Source organism: Lethenteron reissneri, chromosome 15, assembly GCF_015708825.2.
Source record: "Lethenteron reissneri isolate LAM-NWPU_2019-01 chromosome 15, ASM1570882v1, whole genome shotgun sequence".
NCBI classification, from domain to species: Eukaryota; Metazoa; Chordata; class Hyperoartia; order Petromyzontiformes; family Petromyzontidae; genus Lethenteron; species Lethenteron reissneri.
This window is the reverse complement of record NC_083793.1, coordinates 12,826,341-12,834,168: the sequence shown is the minus strand read 5'-3', so window position 1 is coordinate 12,834,168 and position 7,828 is coordinate 12,826,341.

Genomic DNA, 7,828 nt, shown 5'->3' with positions numbered 1-7,828 from the left:
TGAGTGTGAGAGTGAGTGAGTGTGTTTGAGTGAGTGAGTGTGTTTGAGTGTGTGCGAGTGAGTGTGTTTGAGTGTGAGAGTGAGTGAATGGGTTTGAGTGTGCGAGTGAATGTGTTTGAGTGTGCGAGTGAATGTGTTTGAGTGTGCGAGTGAGTGTGTTTGAGTGTGCAAGTGAGTGTGTTTGAGTGTGTGTTTGAGTGAGTGTGTGAGTGAGTGAATGTGTTTGAGTGTGTGAGTGAGTAGGCCTCGGCAAGGTAAGGTAAAAGTTAAAAGGAAAAAACAACGACCCTACCTTTTACCTTACCACAATACAATCACTCTACCCGACCTTTTACCCTTTAGCAGGTAAGGTGAAAGGTAAAAAGCAACGAGCCTACCTTTACCCTACCTTTTACCCTTACCCCATACACATTACCCGATTACAGGGTAATTACTAGGGAACTACTACACATGAACAATGTTTATAACGGTAAATGCTATAAGGTAGAGCGCTTTAATCATATAGAATACTCTCGATGATTCCAATTTTACACGCTTGTTGATGTCGTTGTCGTCGTCGTATCCTCATCTTGTAACTCAATTTTAACCCACTTCCTAATGTGGTATTGACTATCGACTGCAAACTTGGTATACTTATGTCATACTGATGACAATATATTCTATCATAAAAATATATATATTTTTATAAACATCATTTTTTATATGTTATGTTTCGGCGTGGGTTTAATTGTCCACGGTCAACTGACGTTAGCTGTATTTGACCACGGCACCTTACGTTGTGGCAAGCTTCGGGGGCACTTCCTGGAGTCGTGGAGTTCTGCCATTACTAGTACATTTAAGAAAAGCAGTGTTTTAAAAAAGTTTTTTTTTTATATTATTAAATGGAGGCCACGGACTGAGCCACAGAGCTTTTAGCGGTAAACTAGGTACCGTATTTACCGGGTAATACTTCACGCTACCTTTACCCTACCGGGTAATTCTTCCGAGCTACCTTTACCCTGTTACCCTTTACCCTTTTACCCCTTAGCATGTCGACACCTTTACCTTTACCCTTTTACCCGGTAAAAAGGGTAAATTACCTTACCTTGCCGAGGCCTATGAGTGATTGAGTGTGTTTGTACCATGTGGGCGTATGACCACCGGCTTACAATCTGGCTCGCTCCTATCACCAAATCGATCCATCTGGGCCCATTAGCCCAATGGAACGTCATCAGAAGCATATAAGAATTGAGAGAACATTGCTGCTATTATGACACGTACACACAAACTCCTACATCCACACGCTCATATAACAAAACAAAACAAAGACAAAGACTGTTTAACACGTCGCGACCAGTATTATTCAGACTGTTAGGCCAAGTGCTGTTAGCGAGCACCTATGGACGCCGGCACGACACACGAGGTGGTGAGTAGCCAACACCACGCCCGGCCGCCTTTGTCTCCCTGGTGGCGTTCACACATCGCGCACGGTACTCATTTGAGGCTGAGTCGGCCTAAGGGAGGCCCAGGACCGGTTCAAATAAATCGTCGCTGGTGTTGGCGGCCATGAACGGGAATCGAACTCGGGTCACCGGGTTCGAAGCGCAGCGTAGCGCTCACCGCTACACCACCGCTCTCCACGGCACAGACACAGAGACACACGTGGGCGAAAGCGGCACGTGGGGCAGACCCCCATTGCGGCGTGAAGCAGGCGAGACCCCGACTTGATCTGTCGGTCCGAACGCGTCCTCGAACGCAGGCGCCGTGGGGTCACGAGCGGCTTGCTCAGAGACGCGCTGCTACCATCTCTGTAATCGACTTTCTATTCACGTACAGACACTTGAGGTGGTTCTGGCACCTGGTGAAGATGCCCCCCCCCCCCCCCCGGTCGACTCCCCCTGGAACTCTAGCGGGCAGCAGCACGTCACGCTGGGCGACGATCCCGGGGCAGGCCCAGGACACGCTCGTGGTGGGACGACGTCGCTCGGCTGGCCTGGGAACCCCGATAAATTCCCCAGGAAGAGCTAGAGTTTGTGTCAAGTAGTGTATAGTGTAGTGTAGTAGTATATAGTGTAGTGTAGTAGTGTATAATAGTTTATAGTGTAGTGTATAGTGTAGTACAGTAGTGTATAGTAGTGTGTATAGTGTAGTACAGTAGTGTATAGTAGTGTGTGGTAGTGTGCAGTGTAGTTTAGTAGTGTATTGTGTAGTGTATAGTAGTGTAATATTGTTCCAGGAGACTTGGACGCCGGGGGTTGGAGGCACACGTATTTATTCCGTGTCGGTACAGCACAACACTGACATACAACACTGGAGGGGGTATCGGCCCCCTCACCCGTCTAACTGGGGATACACTCTCTAGCTACGCCTAGCCTACCCCTGGGTCCTCCACTAACGGGCTAGGGGAGGCTAGCTAGCCCGACACTGGTAAGTCGGGCTCACGGTACCCGGAGTCCCAGACCAGCTCTTACAAGAGCACCGGCTCTGGCTCTCGGGACCACGCCGCCGGCTCGATCCTGTTCGGCCCTGATAAGGGCGGCGATCCAGGGGAGTCCAGGGCTCTATCTACGACGATCTTCAGTCTTCACTGGTTAGCTTCAACATCTCTCCTGAGCCCTCCGGCTCATCCCCTTTTATACCAAAACCCCCGCTGAGGGGTGGGGCCCCGGGGGATCCCAGCTCCGAGTCAGCCCCCCAGGCTGCCCGATGCGGACGTCGCTGGGAGCACCTTCCCATGCACCGACATAGCCACGCCCACTGTGTTTCTTTCCCATCTGATCCCATTGTATAACAGCCCCTCCATAACACCCCTACATCACCCCCCCCTGTACAGCTCGCAGCCGTCCCGGCTGCAACAAACAACAATAAAAGTGTATTTACCCCTTGAACCCGCGTGTGCCTCACAATTTTTTTCAACAATAACAACAACAACAACACCAACAAGAACCACAACAGCAAGAAGAGAAATAACCCGACGCACCCCCCCCCCCCCGAATAAATACGAATTCCGTAAGAGCACCCTATATACAATTTGCAGGAAACACACCACACACACACAACACACAATGAACACAACATATATACAATCCAATTTGCAGGAAAACACACCACACACAACACACAGTGAACACAACATATGTACAATCCTCCGGGCATCAAAAAAGTCTGCGCATTTTCGCACGCGTTCTTGCAGCAGGCCCGTCACACGGGGCAACCCCGGATGGCGGACTGTTGGGTGGCAAGCGTCCGTGTCCGAGTGAGTCTCTTTCCGTTGCCGCGTGACCCTCGGCATCCCCAGGAGGGGTTGTCGGGCGTGAGCCCGTCACTCCCGGTGCACCTGGGGGCGGGACAGCCGGCAGCACGTTAGGTGAGAGCAGCGGAGACGGACCCTGTGAGTCGGCGGACCCCCCACATGTCTGGCCATGCGTGTGTGAAGTGGGAACTCGGACCGCAACGAACGGCTTCAATCTGGAGGGGTGCACAAACCACCGCCGCTTCCCCCATTTGATGCGTACACACTGAGGCCGCAAAACCTGAACCACCTCCACAGGGCCCCGCCACGGCCGCACCAGTTTAGAGGAGGTTGCAAATGGTACCTGTGGACAGTGTAACCATGCCTTGTCACCCGGTTTCCACTGCAGCACGTGCGCCCGACCCAGCCTGAGCCTCTCGTTAGCCTTCTGGCGGAGGTCGGAATTTTGCATAGCAGCCTCCCGTGCCTCTGTTAATTTAGCAATATTGAATTTAACATGGTCGGCCAATTTAGTTTTACCCCGCGACACGGAGATCTGCAGCTGGGTCTGAACAGGCGGGTCAGGTTCGCGGCCGTACATCAAGAAGAAGGGGGAAAATCCCGTTGCCGCATGGGGAGCCATTCTATATGCTGCCAAGACCCCTTGAATTTGAAGGTCCCAATCGGTCTGTGAGTCCCGAGACCTGTTGGGACAGCATTGACATGATGGTTTGATGCAGACGCTCCACCATCCCGTCAGTTTGTGGATGATATGGGGAGGTACGAATTTTTTTCGTGCCCAGGAGCTCACAGACCTCTTGGAGAAGTTTACCAGAAAAATTTTTGCCCTGGTCGGTCAGCAGCTGCTCCGGAGCACCTTTGTCCAGGACGTATCCCTGGACAAAGGCCTCCGCGATGGCTGCTGCCGACTGGTTGGCAAGGGGCCAGGCCATAGGCCAGCGCGTAAAATATTCCACCCCGGTCAACAGGTATCTGTTGCCCCTGGGGGTAGCGGGGAATGGGCCCAGAATATCAAGCACGACAAGCTCGTTGACCCTGGAAACTTTGATGGATTGCAAAGGCGGGTTAGACTCCCGTGCTGGTGGTTTATGTTGCGCACACCGAGGACATGACCCCAACAGATCCCCGACATCCCTTGTCATGCCCGGCCAAAAAAAATCTAGCTGGAGCATGGCGAGGGTCTTTTGAGTCCCCAGGTGGAGGAGGCGCTCATGAGCGGCCCACACCACCTTACTCCGCAAAACAGAAGGGACCACCAGCCGGTGTCGATGGGATCTCCCGTCCCAATGCATTAACAGACCCTGGACCATCTCCCATGAGTCGACATCACCCCTCCCCCGCCCAGCACTTCCGACGCGACGACGCAACGCGAGGAGGGAGGTATCCTCCATCTGGAGGCGCCCCCATTCAGCAATAGGCAACCCCAACAGGGAATCTTTTCTCTGTTGTGCAATCGAATCCGTCATCGACGTTGCATCAGCGGCGGCCGCCAGGACCGGAACGGATATCTCACTCGGAGGCCTGCAACGCCCCGACCCCAGGAGGCATGCGCATTCGGAGGTGGTTGGCATCCGTGACAGAGCGTCCGCATTGGTGTGGCGAACGCCCTTACGGTACGTAGTTTCGAAATCGAAGTCCTGGAGAATCTCCAACCATCGAGACAATTGTCCCGATGGTTGTTGAACTCGCAGGGTGTACTTTAGTGCCGCATAATCTGTGCAGACGGTGAAATGCCGACCGTACAGATATGGGCGATACTGTTGGATGAAGTTAACAATTGACAACACCCGACTACCGTACGCGACTACCCGTTCCACGCTGTCAACCACCTGCGAAAGAACGCCCCCAATACCCGTGTTGCTCGCGTCCGTTTCGAGCAAAAAGGGTTTGGAAAAATCAGGGTAAACCAAGGGAGGAGCCTTTACCAGCGCGTCCCGCAGGGACCGAAAGGTAGCCTCCTCCTCCTGCCCCCAGTGGAACCGGACCCCCTTCGATGTCAAAGCGTGTAGGGGCTTTGCAATTGTTGCAAAATCCGCGACAAACCATCGGTAATACTACGCGAATCCAATGAAACTCCTGACCTCTCCCACAGAGGTGGGAGTCGGCCAGGAGCTGACACACTGCGTTTTGGCGGGATCGGTAGCAATACCTGAGCGTCCGACGATATGTCCCAAATAACGCACAGATTCGCGTAACAAATGACATTTTTGGGGTTTAAATTTCAAATTAGCAGCCCGCATTTTGAGGAAAACCGCCCGCAACCTCTTTAGATGTTCGTCGAATGTTTTGCCAAAGACGATAACGTCATCCAAATAAATAAAGCACGAGTCCCATTGTAACCCAGCCAAAACCAATTCCATCAATCGCTGGAAAGTTGCCGGCGCTGAGTGGAGTCCCATCGGCAACCGGTTGAATTGGAACAGGTCGTGCGGTGTATGGAATGCAGTTTTGGGTTTCGAATCATCGTCCAGAGGAAGCTGCCAGAATCCCGAAAGCAAATCTAATGTGGCGATGAATCGCGCCCCCGCCAAGGTGTCAAGCGAGTCGTCCATCCGTGGGAGCGGGTATGCGTCGGCAACAGAAATTTTGTTGAGGCGACGAAAATCGACGCAAAACCGCAACGAGCCGTCATGTTTTTTTAACTAAGACAATCGGCGCTCCCCAAGGGCTGGTAAAAGGAGAAATGATGTCGGCGGCTAACATGTCATCAACGGCCGATGTGACATGGTCCTTTTCGGCGGGACTTAACCGAAAAGGATTCTGGCGTATTGGCGCGCTGTCACCCGTATCAATATGGTGACGCAGCAGATGAGTACAGCCCAGATCGTATTTGTTCCGACTGAAAACGTCGGAAAATTCACGCAGCAGTGTTTTAAGCTTTTGACGCTCTAAGTCCGACAGGTCCGTCGATCCCGCACAAAGCGCCTCGAGCCACCCCTCATCACTGTCCGTCTGTGGTCGCGGCAGAGGGGCAGCGCTCACGTGATTTATGACGGGTTCCTCACAGGGCACCGGCGTTGCGTGAGCAAGCACGGTCCGCTGTGGAGCCACCACCGTCCGCGACCCCACATTGAGGACCGCGATGAAAGGGTCCCCGTCCCTCTGAACGATGGTCTGGGCCGGAATTAAATGAGGTCCACTAACCCCGACCCTAGACGGCCCCAGCAGAACCCCCTGGTCCCCAATCCCTTTAGCGAAAGGCCGACGTAGTTTAAGAGGCACCAGCATCTGGGCCCCCGGCGGTACGCGTACCGTTCTGTCAACGAGCGCCGGTACCGTCGCGAACGCCGTCCGACCCGCAGAGGGAGACGGCAGAAATGCCATACGTCGGCCCGATGGGAGCTCAATACAGCCCTGGTCGATTAAGATACGGATCGGCATTTTGCCCAGGAAGTCCGTCCCCAGCAGGCACGGAACCGCCAGCGAGGAGGAGACAAAAATTGGGCCAGATAATTTGATATCTCCGATACAAATTTGCACTCGAATTTATCCAATGATGCCAAGTGAGCCCCCGTTAGCAGCATAGAACGGAACATCAACGGGCAGCAAAGGACGGCTCTGAACAGGAAGAATGTTGTAAATCAATTCCGAAATAATGGTCGCTGATGCTCCCGTATCGACCAGGATGCGCACCTCAACCCCATCAATGTGCCCCACAACGGCTGACGACCCCGACGACGCGGCCACAACGCGATGGGCCAACACGGACCACTGGCTGGGTTGGATATTAGTCCCCACAGTGGTACGTGTTGGCGCGACGGTGTGCAATTTCGGCCCCCCGTTCGTTGCGGTGCGTGAGTGTGTGACGGGTGTGTGTGTGGGCCAAACATGAGGGGTGCCGCGACTCGCCGGGTTATGTTGTTGGAGCTTGGGAGGAGGCGCGGCGTCCTGTCGAGGCGTCGCCCCGCGCTGCCGAGGAGAGCGGCATCCCGAGGCGACATGACCCCGGAGGCCGCAATTATAGCAGGGCGGGAGCGCAGCCGATGACGTTGGCTGGTCGAGGCGGCTCGGTCCGTCCCGAGCCGGCCGTACTCCCGCTCTCCACTCCAGCTGACGGTCGACGGTGCAAATTTCCTCCGCCGGGAGGGTGGCTGCAGCCACGGCACGGCCGGTCGCCGCCTTGCTGGCCTTTCATCGCTGCGAGAGTAAGTTGGCGTGGAGGTGTCGTGCGGCCCGGAGGGAAGACATCTCAGCATTGTCCTGCGCCACGACGACGATGTCCAATTCGTCAGCCAGCAAGAGGATCTTCTCCGTCACCATGGCATCCACTCCTTCGTCATCCATTCGCGGGAAAGCCGTTCTTGCCAGTGCCAAGAGAGCCGTGCGATACGCCAGGGGCGACTCCTTGGCACCCCGCTGACGATTGTAGAATAGCTGTCTACAGTCAGATGGTGGTCCGTAGACTGCAGCCAGCAGCTGAAGCACCATCTGCAGCGTGGCGCGCTTGGCTTTCGGCGCCGAGGTGAGAGTGGCGAGGGCATCGCTGTCGAGCAGCGCCGGCAGCACGCGGAGAGCCTCGGCATCGGTCCACTGCGCCATCTCCTGGTGTGCGAGGAAGCGCCGCTGAAAGCCGCCCCAGTCACCATCCTCGCCCAC